Raw genomic sequence first — 17,594 nt, forward strand, 5'->3', positions numbered from 1 at the left:
AAAGCCCTGGGGGTGGAGTGCTGATAAGCCTTGTCAAAGCAAAGTGGTCTGTTAACCATCTCCTCTCAAAATGACAAATACTGGATCCTCTTAGAATGACACCAGAAAGACAGCCAGCTTTTGAAATCAGTCATTTTTTGTTCATATTGTGGCATCACCCTCAGTGATGGTAATATGCTGCTCACAGCTAGGCTTATACTAGCCTGAGACACATAGTCGGAAAGCTCCATAATGTCTGTCTTCATATAGTTCAGGGAGGTACATCTTAGGTCATTTACACCTACAATGACTATGATGGAATCTCATTTGTACCTGTGACATCTCCACGTTTAGCCCCTGTCTGTGCAGCTACTGGTCTAAAGATGTGGAAGACACTGAAACCTTGCACTGCTGGGGTACTCTCTGCCACTTTAAATCATGTCTCCATAGTTGCACAGATGTCTATATTCTCAAGTGTGAAGAAGGCTTGGAGGGAGTGTATTTTTTTTTTTCATTTAGGCTCCTGGCATTGAGCAGTAACACCTTGATGCGCAGTTGAGTTGATTTGTTATGTTAGTAGGTTTGTCAATTTGGTGTTGCCTACAAAAGGCACTATGGAAGTGAATAAACTTTTAGCTAGTAATCAAAAGCCCTGGGGGCAGAGTGCCGATAAGCCTTGGCAAAGCAAAGTGGTCTGTTAACCATCTCCTCTCAAAATGACAAATACTGGATCCCATTACAATGACACCAGAAAGACAGCCAGCTTTTGAAATCAGTCATTTTTCTCATATTGTGGCATCACCCTCAGTGATGGCAATATGCTGCTCACTGATAGGCTTATACTAGCCTGAGACACATAGTCTGAAAGCTCCATAATGTCTGTCTTCATATAGATCAGGGAGGTACATCTTAGGTCATTTACACCTACATGGACTATGATGGAATCTCATCTGTACCTGTGGAGTAATGATTTGAGTGCATGTGTGAATTATCAGATCTTAGCTCTAGATAATCTACTAACAGTTATCTTCTCCTTAATCAACCTGGTTAGAGGGGCATCAATATATCTTACAATGGCATCCTCTATGACGAGAGTCCTGGGAATTGGTTTGCTTGCCTTATTAGCTTAGTGCTTGGGGATCTGTTGGTATTGGCAGTATGTGTGTGTGCTAGGTGTTGTTTTTTTTCTGAAGGTCTTTGGACTTATTGAGGCTCACCTTTGACAACAGGTGGTATAGGTGACCTTTGTTGTTTAGGAAGATTGCTTTTAAGTGCCTCAGCATATGTTAGTCTATGTGTGTATTGTGTGTTATGTGAGGTGGGTGTTGTGTGTGTGATTTTGACAACCTGATATGCACTTGTATGTAAAAGTTTAACCTCCAGTTTCATTATGTAAGTACACCTCTCCAATACTGTGCATGCTTCTTTAAGCATTAAGTAGTTGACAGTAAATGAGACAATTTATACATTGTCTCAATATGCTCACATCCAATAGGCTGTCTATGAAGTTAGGAAACTGCATATCCATACTGTCCAGTCCTTTAATTGGTGAGCTTCAAGGGGGTGGTGTATTGAGGTTAAAAGGCTATTCAGGGACTTTGTTGATACAGACTAATATGGGTGCATTATTGGGGCATATTATGCTAAACAGTATTAAATTCTACTAACTTTAATGTTTACACAATACTGAATTCAATTAAATATGTAAGTATTGCCACTCAACTCCCAACTACTTGCTCTAAGTTTGTTGCCACTCAAGATATTTACTCTATATTGATGCTTTACAGGGTACAGTTTTATGGACCGCTCTGCAAGGAAATTTGCTTTCTAGGTCTTTGCTACTGTACAGGGCACTGTTAGCCCATGCAAACCATGCAGAATTTATAGCAGCACAGAAAAATACAAAAAACTAAGTAATGAGCTCTCTGGTCATTAAAATGATTACACTACAAGTCCTTTTGTTTATTTCCCAATTTATATAAGCCAGGTAAACACTTCCTGCCACAAGATGAATAAACTCAATCTTCCTAATGTAAAAACGCATTAAAAGAGATAGGCAAGTGCAATGCTACCAGTTTAACAGCTAGCTGGAAATCTCTTGCTGAAGGTGATTTCAAGATAGTCTTGCAGCAGTAATAGTGAAAAGAAGAGCATTTTTTATGGAAAATACAGTGAAATGCATACATATAAGCAGGAAATAGCAGCAGCAACCACACAAAATAACTTAAGCAACAGGATTAAGCAATCAAAGGTGTTTAACTTTTGTCTGGATGGCACTGGATACAAGTAAAACACTTCCAGAAACCAGTCTAGGACTCCAAGATTTGCTGAGGTCAAGGAAAATGAGAAGAAAAAAGGTTTACTCAAGAGCAATACTGATTTGTGGGATAGGCACACTGTAACATGGATCTATGAAACAAAATGGATGAGAAGAGTACTTAAATAGCTTATATAATAGACAATAGTAATGAAGGGGGGCTTTAGAAATCTGATTACCATAAGGGGTGGAGGCCAGAGACAAAGCCTTATAAAACTACCACAACAAAAGAGTGAGAGGGTTGGGAACATTTTTCAATGATCTAGCAAGCTAGCTAGAGAGGCATCCAATTAAATAAAGTTAATACTGGAGCTCTTTCAGAAACTTTAGCTTAATACATCAGTGGAGATTGGAGCAGACACAGAATGCAACTTTAAGCAGGTAAATGATAAGGAGAATATAAAAGCACTGAAGCACAAACTGGAGCAGAAACAATTCTGTCACTAATGACCTTCTATTCTTGTTATTTCAAAAAAGCAGTTAAATGTCAGGCGTTAGATATTCAAGGCTTTAACTCTAGCAAGTTTGTGTTCCAGCCCCTACACTGTCTTATCAGGGTGTTGAGAGAGGTAACTTGCTTTGTTCAGTTGTCTGTGACTACAAACTGATACTTCTTAGCCCAAGATCTATTAAAGCAGATTCAAGCAGTTTCTAGTATTCCAAGCCATCTTTAATTTTCTACAGTTACAAAGCAAACAACACGTTATTGGACAAACATGGCAGTACTCTTCATTTTTATATAGTGTTATACTATAGCTGACCTGTGCTCTTTGTATATTCACTTTAGTTATTATATGTGCTTTATGGTACTTGCTGACCTCAGCAAGACATAGTCTTAAAATGAAAAATTGTGGGTTGTGACTAAATATGAAAACTACAGAAAGAATTTGGTGTCTACCATGTCATATAGGTGGAGGCAAATCATTTTTAAATGTATCGAGAAATAAAGGGGAAAATAGGATTGTTGTGATCAGTGGCAGAAAAATTTAGAAATTAAAATTGATATAAATTGATAGTTACTGGAGGGGTTACTAATCGGGAACTAGAAGATATTACAGGGAGAAAGAAAATAATTTCCAGATGAGGCTAGATACTTTGGAGGCTGGAGCTCCCCTGTAGGTGCTAGATTTTAGATGGTGTTGAAGTGGGCACTGAACACAAGAATGTAGACTGGTTTCTTAGTTTTACTGTGTGGATTATGGAGAGCAGAAGAGCAGGAACCAGTTTAAATCATCCTGTAAATGAAAGCTACAGTGAAAAGGTCATAGTCCCACAAAGTGCACGTAAAGCCACTATCAGTAATAAAATTATGTACTCAAAACACTGAAAGGATCTGCAGATGTTGTTATGAGTCACCTTGAGGTGTGTGAGATACTTCACAAAGATAAATATGAACATGGAGGTGTGCTAACTTACTTCCAGAATAAAGGCAGTCTTGTCAAGGACCAGACATCTTACTAGGCTGAAAAGTGTTTTCAACTGAATGTGAAATCTGTGAGTGATGATATTATTGTGTTCTTCAAAGGTGAATATGGAGCCAAATTATTTTCTAAAGTTCTGAAATTATGACTTACTTTGGATGTCTCAAGAATATGAAAAATTCTAACTCAATGGAAAATTGTCCAAAATTAATGTTTTCTGAGGGGAGCTACCAACACTCCTTGCTACTTAACATAATCACCTCTGATGTTGCCATTACTCAGAGAAAAGTACACTCTTGTTTCTTCACAAAAATATGAAATATTCAGCTCTTTACTTTCTTGATAAGTTTGGGGGGAGCACAATTTTGAATGGGTATGAGTTGTGAACTTGTGTTTCAGCAGAAGAAATTACACTAAATGATTTTAACTTCAGCTAAGTATTCCAACACCTATATCACTCAGGAACGCTAACACTCTGAGCTGGGTTCCAAAATAATTTATACAGCTACCATATTCCATTCCATAAGTTACTTCTGCTATTTCCTTAGCCAGGTAGGCTAGTGAGGACTCATTAAGGTGTAGTCCCACTTCCACAACCCAGTTTTCCTTTCCTTCACCACAATACTTTGAAAACGTGCATTGGCATTATTGTTAAAACACATGAGTGTATACTTAGAAAGCAGTGACTTTTCCTCATTGAAGTCAGCGGGTCTTACTTACTAGCATACAGAGGAGCTCCTTCTGTATGTCTGCTGTGTAACTGCAGTTATTACATGAGGAACACCAATACACGTGCTGGTAACACTACTGACACACAGCAGGAAGTGTACATAGGCCACCTTAGTGCTTCAGTGCCCTGGAAAATGGCTGCATAGATGCAGGGTGGTGTGTTACATTTAATATCCCCATTTGAACACAAAGGATGGCTTTAACCATTATATTTAACTTGAACTGGAAAGCAGTATAGGAGTGTATCATCACAGTGTGCATTCCATTATGTCTGCACTATGTCTGTATTAGTACTGATGAAATACAGGTGGCACTGTGGGGATGGTCATGCTCAGGAAAAATCAGGGACTGCATAGCAGGATTGCACAGCATCAGACTATACCATGAATAGGTAATGGAGTTTATTATTACAAAATGTTTCTAAACCCATCACTACAACATTCACCAAACAGAGTGGCAGTCTTGGGGGACCCTCCTTGTTAGTTAGGTGGATCCTGTGCTGGCAGAGGGAGCAGAGTTGTGTAGTGAGTCCAGGGTAGTATTGTCAGATGGAGGAGGAGGCCCTCCACAATGATACCTCGTACCTTTTTAGGATCCCACCCAATATTTGATTAACATAAACTTCAATGCAGTAACTCAGTTACTTTCTTACTTGCCATTCTTTAATGTAAGAATAAGAACTCCAGGATCTTTGGCCTCGCTCGTTTTCTTAAGGAAGTACAAACTAGCACTATTACATAAAATTTTACACTGACAAGAATAGGTGGATAATCACTCACATTCAGTAATTAATTAACAACACTATACAATAAATATACTTCTAACATCAGAAAAGTGCAATATGTATGCTTCAGAATTACAACATATCTACAACTGTCCTCCCACCTCCAAACATTAATGTATTAATGAAAACAATTCAATAACAAGGAAATAAAGATTATCTATCTGGTTGCTATTTACAAAGAAAATGTTTCAAACATCTACCTAATAATAGCATCTATTTTGTTTTAGATAAAATGTCACTCTTTTGTATCATAATAAGTTATTTTCTCTTTTGATTGTTGTTGAGTCTTTCAGTTTTTCCCGGTTAGGGGTCGCCACAGTTGAACTCCGGTCCACTAATGATTGGTAGTTGATTATTACGTGCCGAGTTACCAGCCCTGATGCACAACCTTCAATGAAGGTACGCCCATTCACGCATGTCTCCACGCAGAAGACGCTCTAGCTGAGAATCGGACCGGACAGGGTCTTACTGTGAGGCGACAACACTACCGCAGCACCACCACTGCTTTTATTAATGTTAGATAAAAGTGAAAGTGGTCTCAGCCATACCTCCATGAATGCTCCCATTCCCATGGGTGAGTCAATTCAGTAAAGAGAACCAAGAAAAACATGGCCAAAGAGCCAGCCCAGGAACAACACCAACCATGGAAAGATAAATAATATGAAATGTATTCAAAATAAAAAGTTCAAAAGCCCAAAGTTTTCTTGGTTTTGTGGTTTTGGTTCTCGGCTGGTGCACCTTTGTTCTTCAATCCAGTAAAGAGCCTCTTCTTGGTTTTAATTGTTTCTTTTTTTGTCTGGACTAAAAACTCATTTGCTTTGGTCTGCTAATATTGGCAGTATAGTTAATAAACTGCACAAAAAACTTTAACCTAATATACATGATCTGAAGATGCATTATGCACTATGCAGGCCACTGTGCTAAGAGTAGCTTGTGCCTTTCTATTACCTATCTTACTCTTTAAGATGGTACAATATAACTAAGCTCAGCAACATGAGCTGTTTAAATTAAAAACTTCTGTCACAGAATAGGCAGATTAGGTCTGGCAATGATACCTAAGCTTAATTTTATCCAAAGTTCAATTTTATTCTCAGTCAAAAACTTGTAAGGAGTACAGACCCTTTTGTGTTAAAAATGAATTAATCCACACCCATCAGTTATCAAGATTGGCTTTGAATGGAAAGATGTTATTTAAGGCTCGTAAATTGGGGGAAAACTTATTTCTCAGCCTAAGAGCAATTTGTATAATAAACCTACCCCCCAGTCATTTATTTAGGTTATTTATTTGTTTTATATTTGTTTACCGGGAAAGTACAACTGGACACAAGTCCATTTTCAGCAGGGCCCCAGGGAGATAAGTTCCAGTAAACAGTATAAATATGTAAACAAGAAAAAATAATAATACAACAATAAAATACAACTCAAATAATACAATATTGTGCAATACTCTCTGATACCAGCTTTATCCTGGTCAGGACTGAAGGAGAACCAGAGCTTATCATAACACAGAGTGGTTGTAAGGAGGAGAACTATTTCTAGATGACAGGCCAATACAGTACTGACATGTACACATGCACTTGCTCACATACGCTGCAGACAACTACAGAGAGTTTATAGGACTGCCATTTTAACTAATGGCATGTCTTTGAGAAAGTGTTATTTAAATCAATCTTAAATATTGTGTTACATTTTCCATATATTTAGTACATGAATACTTTTCATTTTCCATAATAGCATTTAACCTTTCCCCTTTGAATTGATTAAATGCTTGACATTGTTTACCTTGTACGAGCATAAGTCAATGCAGTACAAATTAACTGTAGAAAGCCTTGATGGGAAATCTTTATTCATCAGTAATCCAGTAGAATGTATTGTAACTATTTCTGTAAATTTCCTCTGCATGTTTTCTAATATCTTAAATTCAGCTTGTGTATGAGGACAAACTTGTGCTGTACAATAAAAGTGGTCTTATTAATATTATATACAAACTAACAGTTTGAACCCTTGTACTTAAAGTCTCGAAGAGTAGGAACAACAGTATGTTTACATTATTCTTAATAGTTATAGCATGTGATTTAAAGTTTAACATGCTCTGTATTATAGGACTTAAGTATTTTATTCCTTTTAAAACAGTAGGGAAAATAATCCTTAAGAAGGACAGCGCAATATCATAACACTGCATTTGTTGGTATTCACTTCTAGATCACAAGACAAGATAGTGTGCATTAATTGATATCTTTTAAGCACATTTTTTTTTTATTTCCAGTATCCTTATCTGATGTAAAATGCACAGCTTCCGCAATCATTGCATATTTAGATATTCAACAGTTGTTAATTATTGGGAAGTTTGGGAAAAACTAAAACCAATAACACCATAAAAAATGTAAGACAGCCACAGAACCCTTTACCTTTTGCAAAATAATTAATAAGTTTACCCTATTAAAGTAAAACTTTTACAAAACTTAAATCTTTACAATTAGACAATGTTTATTTTCAAGACTGTATTAGACAGGAAATGATGCCACAAGGGCTCTGATTTCACAACTTCGTTAATAAGAAGGTCAATGTGTCTGAGATGCGAATAAGCTGGTTTATTTTTTTTTCAGTATGTTAGTGTAGAGCACTTTCACATTCTTATCAAGTATAATGAACAAGTTTGTGAAGAAAATGAAAACATTGTCATCTGTGTTAGCATGTTTGGCAGGAGATTTGTGCATATTCTCTGATTAACTTGTATTGTATGCCAGCATGCCTAATTGTGAAAATGTAAATATGTTTTTAAAATGTTGAGTATTTCCCTGTTTAAACAGAATGTTTAAAGAATCTGTCAGTGTTTTGATACATTTCTAATTGCACATGTTTATGAGGTGATTCTAATCAAATACTGTGGAGAATCAGTAGGTGATATCACTAGAATCACTAGGTGATATCACTAGAATGTTTATAGTTACTAGGTGATTATTTGTACAGCTGATTGACAGGAAAAATATTTTTTTTTCAAACAGATGACTGTAATTTTTAAAAATAAGACAGCTGAGACTGTTACGCTGTGCAGTTAGTGAAGTACCAAGCAGTTAGTCAAATGCTGAGCAGTTTGTGAAGAGCTGCAGTCAGTTACAGTGCTGTGCAGTGACACCCAAAGAAAAGAGAACTCACGAAAAAACTGTAAGCCTGCCTTTGCCTTGCTGTTATGTGTTAGATTAGATCAGGGAGAGTATTCTCTAGTTAGATTAGGAAAGCTTAGTTATTGTGATATATTTTTTTCTAGAATGATGGACTTCTATCCTACAGTTTAATCTTACATTTCTGGTGATTGAAATCTGGTCTTTATTGAAAGCTATTGATTTACATTCTTGTAATCATTTTAATTATCATTAAATGTTTTTCATTGCTTTACATTGTGGCTGTAAATCAGTGTGTTCTTTAGAGAGTAGAGAGAGTGCTTATACCAATCTGATACTACCCAGGTCACCTCAAAGGTCTGATCGCTTCTGGTCATAGCTATCATTTATTTTGATATTTAATTTTCATAATTGGACACCCCTTTAGAAGGGCCTGAAGACACTCTGATTGGTGGCAGCATTACCATATTATTTTGGGGAAGGGACACAGCTGGAAATCTGTTTTCAGGCTTCCCCAGAAGTGTTTGGATGTGTGAGATTTAAATTTACTGTGAGTGTGAGTGTATCAGAGGTCTTAAACTGGGACACATTGCTCTGAAGTGTGTAATAAGGAGTTACATTGGGGTGGACAAAAGTATACAGTCCAGTCCCAGATTATAGAGCTTATTCCTGTTGTGCTCTTAGGGGAAAATTGTGAAATATTACTCCTGTTTAAGTGACAGTCTCACATTGGAGTCAGTAGTGAGGATTGAAGCTCCTTAGGTACTGACCCAGGATAGTAAGGGACATCACATTTTATTGTTGGCAGTCCGGTAGGGTATTGGCTGGATGTCACAAAGCTATTATCAAGTTAATGAAGGATATTAATGTATTGGACACTTCCATTAGGAATAATCTTTTATTTGATACAAACAAGTTAGTTTACAATGATATATCTGTAAAGTTAGAAAAGCATTTGCCACTGTTTATTAACATAATGAGAAGAAACGATCTTGGGAGAGAAAAGAATTTGACAAAGAGAAAGTGTACACCATTTTGAAAGTGACACAGAATGAGTCAGTGAATACCACCCATCAAGTAAAACAAGGCATGAGGAATGGTACTTATGATATTTTTTTTTAAGAACTGGTCTCTTTAAGACATTCACAGGGGATTGTGAACCAAGCGAAGATGCATAACAGCAATGGTACACATCAAATAAATGAATGGACCAGACGTGAGGAATCATAGACGCTGCAAACATCTCAGTAACATAAACACAAAGGAACAACAAAGAATGTTCAGGATGTATGCTGAACTGGGATATTTAAGTACAGCTCTGTCACTAATAAATATTTTATAGGTTTGCATGCAGTCACTATGCATATGATTCAGGAGACCACTGAGGAGCCTAAACCAATTTTCTAGCTGCCCCAAAGCACTGCCTGCTAAAGTGACTCACTCAAGGGCACACGGTAGGAAAATGGAAGATGATGAACTCAGATACCTCTGGAATCAGCTTGTTATTATCTCATAGGTTTAATCCTCTTCACTAACTGGCAGACTCTTGTGATTGAACCCAAGATCTTCTGTATGTGAAGCAAATGTGATAACCACTTCACTACAGAACCCAGTAATTGGTATAGGAAATAGCTCATTAACGAGACATAGTGTTTGTCCTCTGCTCTGACAACTGTTTGTTTTATGCTTAGTTTATTAACCAGAAGAATGTACTGTTCCAAAGACCCTTTTGTAACCCACCATAGGCCAAAGTCAAGAACAAGTACATAATGAATAGATATACATAAAGAAATGGAAAACATAAAATACAGAAATGAACTTTACTGGGGTTATATGTTTAAGAAGGCAAAACCTAGTACAGGCTGAGTTAATGCTGATAGCAATGCTTGGAGATATACTTATAGATACAAAAGAGCATTATAACAGTGAAGAAGAGGTATTATATCTATGGGATGTATGTAAAATAGTGCCAGACAATAGGTTCATTTATAGAAAATACGCATTCCTTGAGTGTTTGCACAAAAATATGTTGATGGTTTTAACTGTCATTATAGCCTGCTCAAGCATGGCTTTAAGTTCATACCAGTTAGATATTTGAATTATACCAATGCCAACTTTCTTAGTGACCACCTCCCTGCCTTTACAATCCATGCCGGCTCATTTATCCCAAAACATTATAACATCAAAGTAGCCAGAAATCTATCTAAATTCAATTCCACTTCATTTAACAACATTCTCGCTAATATTAACTGGACTATTCTCAAATTCCTCCCCTAAGATGAGGCTCTTGTCTATTTCAATACTACCTTTCTAGCAATATTAGATAGCCTAGCCCCCACTAGAAATAAAAGGATTGAAACTAGCCATGTCCCCTGGTTAACAAAAGCCACTAAAGATACCATGAATAACATGGACAAGGTATGGAAACGCTAGCTTAAGTCTAATAATGACACAGGCCTTATACTTTATAGACAGCTCTGCAACCAAGTTAAAAAAACTCATCTCCAAGGACAAACAGCAGTTCTTCTGCAACCTACAAAATAACAGAGCAAATAGCCCCAAATCTTTCTGGTCCTCTATTAATAAACTTCTGAACCCTGGTTCAAAACCCAGCCCATGCCCACACCCTGACAAGTCACCTGAGCAAATAGCTAGCCTAGTCAACACCATTGCCAATGTTCCTGCTGCCTTCTCCTTTCCTCTCCCTCAGAATGCTTCTTCTAATTCTCACTCTTTCTCTTCTCTCTCCCCTTATAATTCTACTGACTCCTCTAATCACACTCTTCCTCTTTCCTCCCCAAACTCTCACAATACCCCTCCAGGTTACACACACATAGCTACCCATCCATAACTCAATCTCTCTCTCCAATGTCTACCTCCTACATCAAAAAACTCTGTTTAAAATTAAAACCGTGCTCCAATACAGCTGATGAAATTCCTCCTATGTTTCTAAAACTTGCTGCAGACTTAGTGGCATATCTCATTAGCATCCTTATTAACAGAGCTATACAAGAATCTCATGCCCTTGACCTTTGGAAAAAAGCTGTCATCCTACCACTTCACAAAGGTGGCTCCTCTAATGACATCTCTAACTTCTGTCCTAACACTATACTTTCCCCTATCTCCAAAATTCTTGAAAACTGTGTACAAAAACAACTACTACACTACCTACTTCAATACAACATTCTTTCTGCTACACAGCATCGGTTCCGCCCAGGTCATAGTACTATTTCTGCATTATTTTCCTTCCTAGACACAGTAAATAAGGCCTGCAACTCAGGAAATGTTGTCTTTGCCCTTTATTTGGACTTATCAAAAGCTTTTGACACTCTCTCTCACCCCTTACTCCTATCCCAGCTCTCTAAAATAAGTCTATTTCCCCACTTTCCAACATGGAGCATGCCGTTAGATGGCAAAATTCAATTTCAGCCTTTATACATAACCCCCACAGGTGTGCCACAAGGCTGTATTTTAGGCCCTATTCTATTCAATATTTTCATTAATAACCTCCACCAAGTTATCAAACAGGGCTCACTTGTCCAGTACATAGATGACTCTGCTATTGTCTGTTCAGCCACAAACACAAATACTCTCAGGCATTCCACCCAAACAGCCTTTCTTACTGTGGAAAAATGGCTTCCTGAAGATCACCTCTCCTTAAATCCTAGAAAGACTAAATTCATGATATTTACCCCCAAGAAAAAAAATCACCAATTAATAAAGACACCTTTGATATTTTATCTCTCAACTCAACCACAATCGAGTTAGTTACACATACCAAACTGCTGGGCATAATAATCGATGAAAACCTCAAATTCAAACTTCACATTCAAAACAGTATCAACAAAACACATAAAAAAACTCAGGCTCCTCTACAGGCATAACAAGTTCCTCGCTCTCTCGACTCCAAACGTGCCCTAGCTCTTTCCTATCTCTTACCATATCTCACTTATCATGCTCCCATCCTTATAAACCTACATTCATCTCTGTTATCAAAACTGGACCCCGGGATTCATGAAACTTGCGCCAGGTGCAGGCGTAACGTAGGCGGTATAATGCCAAATATGGCTGCCGAGCGATTCAGGTATGATCCAATTCCATGTGCACTACCAGCGTACGCCAGATCTGCGCAGCCCTCGGCTCAGGTATGCTAATCACCCCATGCACAGTACTGCACCATGCAAATGAAGGTACATAGCGATTCATTAAGTGGTGCAGGCGTAGCGTAAGCCCACAGAAATGTAAACAAAAAAAAAACGGTTTACATTTTGCCAAACATAACATCGCTATGAAAACGGACCAGACTCATGTATTACAAAGTTAACATATGCCAATGGCTAAATATACAGCCAATGGCATAAGAAATGATGCACAACACCTAAAAAACAACATTTAATGTCATGTCCACAGTAACACAAAGTACAACCGCAGGGCATGTGTGCACAAACGGGAACACAAGGAAAATATATATAAATGTCATAAAATCGCAATGTAATACAAATCATGATTTCACCATAATACTCAATGGTATGCATGGTACACCACAACCAAGCTGCAAGGGTTGCTAAGGGTCTGTGACAGTGTTCGGCGCGGTAACTATGAATTAGTAGTCAATGCTATGCAAATGAGGCAAGTAATAGTGAATCGCAAATGTCCCACCGGACTAAGGATGTACCATACGGCGCAGCGCTACAACACTGAGGAGTGGTTTGGAGGTATACATGACATCAGCAGTGGGGTGTGCCACCGTAGCTGTAAGCACATTGGAGCAATGCAAATCCAGCCTGCCCGTTGCTAAGCAAAGCCGCAGGATAGGGGTGGGGATATAGGTACAGCATCGTTTATCTGAGAGCACATATGGTGCCTGAAAGCACATGTGCATGTGGATGAAAACGTGCCCGAAACCCGGTAAGCGGACGCACGTGCCGCGCACCATAGCTCAAACAGGAAGGTTAGGGGAAGAAAATAAGGAAATGCCACAGTAGGGTAATTGGAGTACAACTGACCAATTAACAGCTATTGACTCACAGTGGGCAATTGACGGCAGCTAACAAGTCTGCTCGCAGCAACCTGCAGAACAGGATAGGGGAGGTGTCGGATTGCAAAGAAAAGAGAACTGTCATAGCAGAGCAAAGCAAACCTGCAGTAGATCGGCCATAGAACACATTTTGCAAGATAAGCCAGGTTTTGGAAAGTACAAATGAAAACAGGTTGCTTGATGTATGCCAGAAAATGGGAGGGGAAACATTAAGAAATGTTAAGGGAAGGGCAAGAGGTAATCCACAGCAGCTAAATGTAATTCAACACCAAAGGCACCACAATAGCAGTACCTGTGGTAAAACACATAAGATACCCTGTAGCTCCGATTGTACATACAGACCCTATGACATCATCAGTGTTCACAGCACAAAAGTATAAAGTGTGAAGGCACCTCACACACACCTGTGTATTCCGAAACACTGCACCATCGGTGTAAACAGACGGGGAACTTTTACAATGTACATGTTGGGAGCTGCCATAGCTGTGATTCATCACCATGTGTTAGAGACTGAAGGTGTTGTGGAGGATGATGCTTTCAACCACCGCAGGCCCCGGAGGAGGAGAAGAGTGTTCAGACCAAGGGTAACCTACCAGGGACTACATGATCTGGAGATAGTAGAGTGTTACAGGGTGGACAGGGACATCTTATAGCAAATAGTTGAGCTGTGCCGGCCATGCCTGAGATCCAGAAACAACAGCGGGGAACCCATCCCAGTGGACACGAAGGTATGTGTAAGCTTGCAAATACTAGCCACAGGTACCTTTCAAAGGCCAACTGGAGATATAATGGGGATCTCACAGGCATCAGCATCCAGGGTACTACACCAGTTCCTGGATGCCATGTTACCACATGCCAATGAGCATAGATACTTCCCCCAAACTCAGGAGGAGTTGGCCAGCAATATGCGTCACTTCCACCATGTGGCACACTACCCGGAGGTACTGGGTGCGATAGACTGCATGCACATACATATCAAGTCACCACCTGGTGAGCATGGTAGATGCTACATAAACTGCAAGGGATACCACTCCATCAACTGCCAGGTCATGTGCAATGCCCAGGGCATTATCTTGGATGTGTGTGCTGGCAGACCTGGAAGCTACCATGACTCCCACATCTGGCATGCCTCACAGCTGTATCGGGTATTTGTCAGGGTGGACATCCCACATGGCCACCTTGTGGGGGATGCTGGTTATGCACTGGAGCCATGGATGATGACTCCCATCAGAAATGCACACACACCCATGCAAGAACACCATAATGAGGCACACGCACAAACCAGAATCATCATAGAGCGTGTGTGTGGGATGCTGAAATCACGGTTCCGTTGCTTGGACATATCTGGTGGAGCCTTGCAGTACTCTCCAGGCAAGTGTGCCCACATCTTCATAGTATGTGCCATGCTACATAATATGATCCTGCAGAAACAGCTGCAGCAGGGACAAAAATGGTGAAGGCCCTCACAGCCTACTGCAATTGCCAAGGCCATCACAGGCACAGAGGGATTCAGACCACGAACACCCTGTGCCAGCCCCAGTAGGCAGATGGAGGCGTGCCCAATATGCCCATGCCTTGGCAAAGAGGGAATGTATAGCACATACACTGACAGCGTAGGCCCCTACGGACTGACACACCTCTCCACCTGCACACACAGCAAACTGGATGGCACACACACAAGACCATCTGTAAATTGTAATGTATAGGTGGCCTACTGTGTGAATCCTACATAGGCAGCCCTCAACCATTGCACACACAACAGCTATTGGAACAAGGAATGTCAACACCTGAACAGCATATGTTGATACTGTATGTATAGGTTCCTAGGTACATCGGTAGGTACATGCCCGATTGTCAGAGGCCATTCATCAACCAAGGCAGACAGTGTCTGCTGTTGCCACCACATCAATTAACCAACTGTCCCTCAGTGGAGCAGAGCCAATTGCGGGATCCATGTGTGTAATCACTGTTCCTCACACACTCTGCATGGATTCCCTGGTGTGTTAATGAGGGGCTCCATATAATGTAATCAGGGATGTAGTGGCAAAGCATGGGGAGTACCCATGACAGGTATCTGTCACCCCAGCATGCTCCACCTATGGTTGTGTGAAGGTGTAGCACATTATAGTGTGTGGCTCACTGTGACATACATTCCCAATGCTGGAGCACATCCATTAAACATCACTTGGACATACCATTAATAGGTCTCATCTATATGTAAACTAACTGAGTTACACATTTGATTGCAGTATGGAGTAACAACCGTAGTACAGTCCACATACAAAACACCATAACACGTGCACAAATCCCAGATGCTCAAGTGGTAAATGCACTGACTGTCGTGCATGTTCCCGGTTCCACGTCCTGCAAGGGATGTTACGTAATCGCGAAGGCACGAATAATGGATGTTGGATGCAAGTCATCAGATCAGGTTTAGCACATGTTAGTGGGATTATGCGTTGGCAAGTGCTGGTAAGCATCGTTTAAACATGACTATACGGATATGCGCGAAACAGGGCTAAGCTTTGCTGAATATCACGCAGATCACGGTCAACAATGTCCAGAACAGGTGAAACTAGCATTATTCACCCCTGTACTAATTTTGCGTGCTATGAAGGGTAAAACAACCACTGCCAGGAGTAGAACACGCAATCATGTACACAAGCACCTAACACTAAGCTACCCGAGATGTACCAACGGCAGGTGTGTATTGTGACAGGTTAAAACACAAACGTGCAGAGTCCAGGAAACATTATACACCACCATGTACACAACAAAAGGTGTGTTCTCCCTCTCACTCTCTCTCTCTCTCTATATATATATATATATATATATATATATATACAATAGAGATAGAAAGGGTGATAGAGAGATATATGTTGATATATACGGATTCACCTATATCTGCAAATATATAGATAGGTCGATGGCATGTACACAACCATGGAGGTACAAATAAATAGGATACTGCCAACTATCGAATGTGTCACATACCGACACGCTTAATCACGAGGCTTAAAGACCGAAAGACCACAGTACGGGATCACTTGAACCGCATGTAATATTATCACGATGTTAAGGGACATTTAGTTATTGCTGACTGTGCTGCGGTCCAGGTAGGTACTGTGTTCAACTGTGTTTGTGATTGCAGTAGTCTGTGTATATGTGTGTTGAGGGTGCCGTGTGCATTTCTGTGGGACTGTAATGTGTGTGCGTGTGTTTGCATCATGTGTCTGTTAGTGCTAACTCGGAGGTAGATCATTACGGTAGGTGTGGTCATATCTGGCCGTAGGCATACGGTTACCATCTGTCCCACTTTAAGAAGGACAGCACCTCCCTGGGCAGTTGTGTCCTGACAAAAAATATTAAAAAGGGCAAATGTCCAAGATTGTAGGACATAATTATGTCCCATATATTATGTAATAGTTGCATTAAATAGTTATTCCTGTATCTAAAATACGTAAATGTTACATGAAACATGATAAGTAGCTAAAGTGCTATAAGAATAAGTATGTATTTAGGATAAAAGTATGTTCTATCCTGTGTACTGACCATGGGTATGTGTTGGCCTGTAAACATTGATGTGTGTCCTGCAAATGTCCCACTATGGCCATTTGAAAAGGTGGCAACCCATGCCAAAGAGGTTCAGTCACCAACACAACTGCAATGAGTGCAAATATCTGTGACAGAAATACACGAGACAGCTGTCATTTAGTAACATTCCCTTACATATCGATGTATTTCTGGAGGTATTGAAGTATCAACCTCACCTGCATGCTATATAGGAACCAATTAACAATGGCTCAATGTATAAGCCCGTAACAACCATAGTTTCAGTCTACTAAATGATAGGTCTTCAATTAGGGAAGGAGCCCACACACATATATGGAATATGTAGAAATGCAGTCCCCACAAACCTGTATATGCTATGTACACCCACCTACATCTCCCCCACACCGAAACAATTGCAATACAGACTGTAATAACATCACAAACATCCACTCACTCAATTACATCTGCAGAAGCGTTAACATACCTTGTGAGAGACACATTTGTAATGGCGAAATGTGAAATCGTAGCTGTTGTATAATGGAACAGACGGCGATGTTACAGGTTTTGTTTGCAATAGTCCCTTATCAGATGGTTGAGATGACAGGTACACTCACATGTAGAACCACATACTCTAGCCATCACACACAATCCA

Source organism: Protopterus annectens, chromosome 1.part1, assembly GCF_019279795.1.
Source record: "Protopterus annectens isolate FY-2018-M chromosome 1.part1, PAN1.0, whole genome shotgun sequence".
Classification (NCBI taxonomy): Eukaryota; Metazoa; Chordata; order Ceratodontiformes; family Protopteridae; genus Protopterus; species Protopterus annectens.